General features: G+C 36.1%; 1 long non-coding RNA gene across 1 annotated transcript; it reads left to right on the plus strand.

Moving 5' to 3' along the window:
* Positions 1-1,150: 1,150 nt before the first annotated feature.
* Positions 1,151-5,620, plus strand: LOC109144941. Its single transcript, XR_002046003.2, has 2 exons — positions 1,151-1,337; positions 3,650-5,620. It is a non-coding gene; the product is annotated as an uncharacterized LOC109144941 (long non-coding RNA).
* Positions 5,621-7,300: the final 1,680 nt, after the last annotated feature.

Below are 7,300 nucleotides of genomic sequence, written 5' to 3' on the forward strand. Positions count from 1 at the left end.
GGACCCATGTCACAGTTAAAATAAGAAATAATAATTTGTCCAAGTCAAGACATTCAAAGACACACTTATGTCCTGTTGGTTTTACCTCATTAAAGGCATGTTTAAATCTAAATATGCAATTTAACCCTTATCAATATATTGGATTTGAAGTGAAGTTCTATGGTATATCAAAATAAAGCAAAATAGGCATTTGTCATTAAAAAAATATAATTTGCTGTGGAAGCCTCAGATAGCAATTTAAAGTCTTAAAAAAAAGAATAGTGATGATTCACATACAGAAGATACCATTTCCTTGAAATAGCATCCTAACTTTTGGCAACTAGAGGTTTAGCAGTTTTCAGAGCTGAATATTTCCTTTAAGACCTTCTTATTTCATAGGTCTTGATGGAACTGTCTTACTCAAATGTGTTTAATTGACCTTAAAGATACTTATACTGGAGGCCCCCACTGTATTCTAAACTCTGTGATGGAATTTTCTAGCAGATGAAGAAGTATTTCTTATTGTTTCATTTCAACTGTTTTATTACTACATTAATTTCTGCCTCCTTCTTGAGTTAAGATGTGTAACAGGTGGGCTTTTGTTATTCAGCCTTTTTATATCACTCATGACACTTATTGACCTTTATTACTGCATATTTTGACTATAAATGTTCCTGATAGTCTTGCATGAGCTATTTACTATACCCTAATATGTCATTATTTCCCTTTTTTCATTCCCATTTCAGGGAATCTCAGAAATTGATTTCCACTTCAGTGATAATTTTGTCAATGTGTTCTGTATCTTTTTGGTTCATTTGGAAACAGGGAGACTAGACTTGATCATAATATTGAAGATCCAGGTGCATCAAAGATTAACATAATGATATAATTATATTGGGTTTTGCTTCCTAACATTCTAGTACCACTTCCAGCTGTCACTGACAATTTCAGAACACGTTCTAAAGTCTTTCTAAGGTTTGTTTCCTGACTTTTAATGACTAAGACTTATCGTTATGCATGCATAATTAGGACTGCTTTTCTAAATACTCTTTATGTTGTTTTTATTAATACTGAATTTCCCTTGTTATTTCATTATCCAATTATAGTTTAAAGCCAGCATTAAACTGATTAACTTGAATAATTTCATAGGAGCATTGAATTTTGTCAATTATTTTCCCATTTCTTTTGTGAGATCATAATACCTTTACATTAGGGTCCATAGTTCAGATGTATGCTGTCAATCTTCTTCCCTTAAAAAATTAATTACTTATTTCTATCTTTGTTTCTTACCTTCAAAATATATTAACCATGAAGAGATCGTGCTTCTTCTCATCTGTTTCTATCAAAGTCCGGTGAAGGTCAGTGTCCAAACTTCTTTTTTAAATTAATGAGTGCAACTGCAGCATTATTGTCTTCATCTGAATGCTTTTTGACAATTTAAAATAATTTGAGTTTATGATGCATTATTTCCTTTATTTCCTATATCAACACTAATTCAGTATACAGTATATGTCTATGGGATGCACCTATATTAGTACTTTAGTTCAGATCAGGACATACTTTTCAGGTCCATCGCCTGATTATCCCTAATTAGAATCACAGAATTTTTAAGATTGGAAGGGACCTGAGTAGGCTGTTGATCCAACTTCCTGCTGAAAACAGGTTTATCTTCAATATTGGACTGGGTTTCTCAGCACTTGTTTCGGTCAGATCTTGAAAACTTTCAAAGATGAAGACTTCATCATGTCTTTGGACGATCTCTTCCAGTTCTTAATGATGGAAAAGTTTTCCATACCAGATAGAGCCTCTCCTGTCTCAACTAATGCCTATTGCTTCTAATTCTCCTGTCATGCACTACTGTGGAAATTCTGAATCCATATTCTTAATGTACTCTGCAGAGGTATTGGGAGATCCTTTGATTGCTTTCTCTTCACATGAAGATCTGGATATTTGATTGGAGAAGTTATTAGACTGATGGTTCATCCCTAGCTGATCCATACTGACTGTTTCCAAGAACCTTTTCTCTTTCATGAGTCAGTCAAAAACATTTAAAATAATTTTACCCTAAAATACGTAATTTAGCTGCTGAAACATAGTTTATGTTTTATAGTTCAGTCAACTCTGCTGAATATAAAGGAAGTTGAAACAAAGTCTGGACTGTCCCCCTAAATAATTGAAATAGATTTTTAGGGAAAACACAGACTTATTTTTTGCCACCTTTAAAACTCAGTCCTTCAAAGATCTTTGCAAAATGTCCTGTATTGTTTACAGAACCACACATTTTAGGAAAAAATATTCTGTATTTATAAAAGGTGGATTAAAGAATTTTTCAAACCTTTACTACGGCTTTATGGTCTTATTAAGAACCTGTATTCAGGTGAAATGTCAGAAAACAAGTAATTTTTATTATTATTGGAAAAAACTGACATCATATGATGCCAAATGATAGGAGTAACGGCAGAGAAGACATGCTTTCTTCAAATACTGAAATATCACATTGGTAAGAATATATTCTAGTCCTACTGCAGGCTGAATTTTAATGGATAACCATGATATGCTGAGAGGTGTAAATATTTGTTCCTTATTTAATGCATTATTTCTACGTCCATCTGTTGTAAATGGCATTTTATGGGAATGAGTTCTTGAAAGAGGCAGTTTTACTGCTTATAGTGTGATGCAAACAGTATCACATTACATTCCAAATAGAACTGAGTTAAAAGACATAAATATATGTTTGCATTTGTGCACAGCTGTCCAGTTACATATACTGTTACAGAAACTCTTCAACATACTTATAATATGAATGATTATTAGGTCATTTGTGTGCATACCATTTTAAAAAAGTTTTGACCTCATCTGATACTAAAACATTAATTTATTAAGAATTATTTTGTATTGACCAATATTCTTTTATTTAAGCAGTTCCCTTGAAGATAATTAATTAATTAACCAGATTACTTTTTTGTTCCTCTCAGCTTTACATAGAGCATTTAGTCTCAACCCTTACGCAGCAAAACACACATTATTTCATAATTGTACAGAGTACATGTCTACTCATCTCCATTAAGCAGAGCACTATCATTCACAACCTATTCACCACAGCCATTAATCATGTATATGCAGACAGTGAATTAGTACAAGACTTTTGCAGATTTGCTCTTAAAATAGATTTTTGTCTTTACTTTGAGAGTAGAGAACGTGAAGTTCCTACAATTTTCGTATTTGTGGACACTCTTTCTAGTATCTGCTTCCTCATTTCTTGAAATGAGGCATCCTCACAGTCTGTTTATTTTTGTCTCTCAAATTTCCTTCTGTTGTCTTTCAGTGGAACCAAATGTTATTGGAGAGAAATAAAGAATTTTTAGGTTCCCTAAAGGCAAAAAAGTAAATTGGTGAGAGGAGCAAGCTTGAACTAAAACCATTCAGGTTTTTCTCAGTCAGGTGGGGATAAAACCTTTATTTAGTAAGGAACAGAGTGTTTTGTTTATTGTGTCATTTGAATTTTTAAAATTGCTTCAACAATATTAGATTTACATTAAAATTTATTTACCATTCTAAAGTAGGGTTTTTTTAAAAGTATTTTAAGAAAATATTTAGTATTTTCCAAGTAAAATATTTTAATTACATGACGTTCTTCATTTACCAATATTTGCCAAATATTTTTTTTCAGGTAAAGTGATGCATCATGTTTGATTGCAATTCACAAAAATAATTAAAAAAACCAAACCCCGGTGAATCTCCAGGTTCCAGTGAATATACTGTCCTTTTGGCTTTGCTTCTGAGGCTTATTGCTCAAGAGAGCAGAAGTTTTAAATAGACTATTTATTTAAGAAACAATTTCTGACTCTTTACCATATCAGACTACCCTGAAATTGTAATGACACTGCTACTAGCAAAAATAGTTTGTCTCTGATTTTTTCCAAAGGTGAGAAATTAATTACAGTCCCCTACAATGAGGCAAAAGAAGAACTGTAGGAAGAAAGGTTTCTGAGGCTGTGCTCAATGGTAACAACATTTGTGTGCAAGCCTACACCAGTGGACTCCAAGACAGATCCACAGCTGGCCAAGACCAAGCCCATCAGTCACAGTGGTAGTGTCTCTGTAGTAACAAATTTAAGAAAGGGAAAAGTTACTGTGCGGGAGCAGGAGCAGCCAGGAAAGAGAGGAGTGGGAATATGTAAGACCAACTCTGTGAACACCAAGGCCAGTGCAGAAGGAGGGGAAGAAGATGCTCCATGTGCTAAAACAGATTCCTCAGCAGCAGTGGTGAAGACCGTGGTGAGGCAGGCTGTCCCCTTGAAGCCTATGGAGTTCCATAGAGGAGTAGAGATCCACCTACAAACCATGGACGACCCCATGTCAGAGAAGATAGATGCCTGAAGTAGCCTGTGACCCTTGGGAAGTCTGCACTGGAGCAGATTTCTGGCAGAACCTGTGGCCCTTGTGGAGAGAAGAGCCCACGCTGGAGCAGGTTTGATGGCAGTGCATGTGACCCCACAGGGAACCCACGCCAGAGCAGCCTGCTCCTGAAGGACTGCACCCCCTGGAAGGGACTCAGGCTGAAGCAGTTCATGAAGAACTGCAGCGCATGGGAAGGACTCATGTTGGAGAAGTTAATGGAGGACTCTCCCCTGTGGGAGAGACCCTATGATGGAGCAGGGAAAGAGTGTGAGTAGTCCTTCCCATGAGGAGGAAGGAGAGTCAGGGACAGCATGTGATTGACTGCAGCCCCCATTCCCTGTTCCCCTGCACTGCTGGAGGGGGGAGGTAGAGACTGAAGTTAAGCCTGGGAAAAAGCAGGGGTGAAGGTGTTTTATTTCTCATTATTTTACTATGATTTAATTAGTAATACATTCAGTTAATTTCCCTAAGCTGCATCTGTTTTGCCTATGATGGTAAATGGTGGGCAATCGCCCCTTGTCCTTATCTGGACCCATGAGCTTTACATTATATTTTTTCTCCCCTGTCCTGTTGAGGAGGGGAGTCACAGAGCAGCTTTGGTGGCCACCTGGCACCCAGCCACGGTCAGCCCACCACAGAAGCACAGAAAGACTGACAGCATGGAAGTGATTCACAGTTTGCAGTTGGACTCCATGATCTTAAAGATATTTTCCAACCTACATGATTCTGTGATACTATGGTCCAAAACTGACAGAGAACAGGTTGAAGTCAGACATTGACAAAAAGAGGTGAGCGACCTTGAATTGCCATTGCTTTTCTTTTGTTCAGTACTTTGTATACTGCATATAGAGAAACTGACATCATCAGAAATTTCTGTACATAGGTGTAACAACTTGAAGTGATTTTTAAACATTCAAAGAAAAAATGTATGGCTACATTTTTATTGAGATATGGCTAACACTGACTGGAATAGAACTGGCTTTTCCCCACACATTATTGTATTCTTTTTCAAATTTTATTATCCAGTGTATTAGTATAAATTGGATTCAATAATTATGTTTTATTGAAGAAAAAATCAGTATATATTTACTATTATCAGTATGTATTTACTAATATATATTTACTGAAATTCATTTATTGTCAAATAAAATAAATGTGCTTGAACAAAGCTTATCAAATAAGCTGAAACACAGGGGGAATTTTAATTCAATTTCAAAATAAACTTATTAATTCCCATGGATATGTTTGATGTTTTTTCAGAAGACAACCAGGAGTGTAACAGTAGAGAGAAGTCACTTGAGTTAAACTGGAAGATAAATGTGTCATATACTCTTTAGACATGTCAGAGTCCAGTGTTCTCAGGGTGTGTTGACAAGTGTTTTCCTTTTGACCATGTTAGCCTCCTAAATTAATAGAATGTGGTAGGTTCCTTGTTTTGTTTTGTTTTTTAATGGAGTTATCTTCAAGCAAGTTACCTTTCACCTTCACCTGAAAATCATGGGATGAACATTTCAAGCTGCTAAGAATATTTAAAAGTACTAAGACAACACATATAAATGACAAAAAATTATAGAGATCCAAACAACCAGCCATTTCATTTAAGGAGGACATTGTCATGATAAAGTGATATTACCATCTTGGGATATTGGGCTATAAGTAAGAACAGGCTTGTCCTAATTGAAGAATAATGCTATTTTGTTTGCATAATGTTTATCGTAAAGGAATAAGAAGCAGTAATAGTATTGAAAGCTATAGAATGAGCTGAAAACTAAAAGAGCCCACTCTAACTGGAAAATAATTAATTTTAAAAGAACTTTACTGAAAAAAAATTAAGACTATTTAATAGAATCAAAATAATATAATAGAAATAGTGTTTGAAATCAATATATAAATATTAAATTTATAAAATCCAAGAAAAATATCTTCATTACCAAAGAATTACTGATTTAAATTAATAAAAGTTCTCAGGTGGCTGGTATGCTGGGATTCATCTTTCCCAATTGGTTATGTTGTAATGAAATGAACATCTCATTGCTAATGCAGGTAGAAACTTCATAAACACACAAAAGAAACAAAACTCCAGCATAGAGTTTATTTTTATTGTGTAACCATTAAAATCAAGCCCTGTGGGATATGAAGATATTTGTTTCCTTGTGTTGACTTTAGGCAGACATGAGTTAACCTCTAGCATAACCTTTATAATCTGTGGTTATTTAAAACAGCATGTTCTGTTGCTGTTGTAAATTGGCCAGGGAAAAACTGAGGTTTTCTAGTCTTTGGCATGATTTCATTTCACAGAATCATAGAATTGCTTGGGCTGGAAGGGACTTTAAAGATTATCAAGTGCCAAACCCCTGGATGAACAGGGACACCTGTCACTACACCAGGTTGCTCCAAGCCCTATCCAACCTGGCCTTGCATATCCAGGAATGAGGCATCCACAGCTTATTGAGGCAGCCTATTCCAGCCTGTCAGTAAAATAATTCCTTCCTAATATCTCATCTACATTTGCTCTTTTTCAATTTAAAGCCATCACCCCTTGTCCTGTCCTTACATGCTCTTTAAGAGGTCCCTCTCCAGTTTTATTTTGGGCCCCCTCTAGGTACTGGAAGGTTGAAATAAGATGACCCTGGAGCCTTCTCTTCTCCAGGCAGAACAGCCCCAACTCTGTCTGTCTGTCTTCACAGGGGAAGTGCTCCAGCCATCTGATCTGCATGGCCCTCTGGACTTGCTTCAGTAGGCCTCTGTCCTTTTCATGTTGGGAACCCCAGAGATGGATGCAGTATTTAAGGTGGGGTCTCACAAGAACAGAGGGGGAGAATCACCTCCCTCAACCTTCTGGTCACACTGCTTTTGATGCAGACGAGGACACGTTGTTTTTCTGAGATGCACACACACATTCCTGGGTCATGTTGAGCTT

Source organism: Corvus cornix, chromosome 4 (assembly GCF_000738735.6).
Source record: "Corvus cornix cornix isolate S_Up_H32 chromosome 4, ASM73873v5, whole genome shotgun sequence".
NCBI lineage: Eukaryota > Metazoa > Chordata > Aves > Passeriformes > Corvidae > Corvus > Corvus cornix.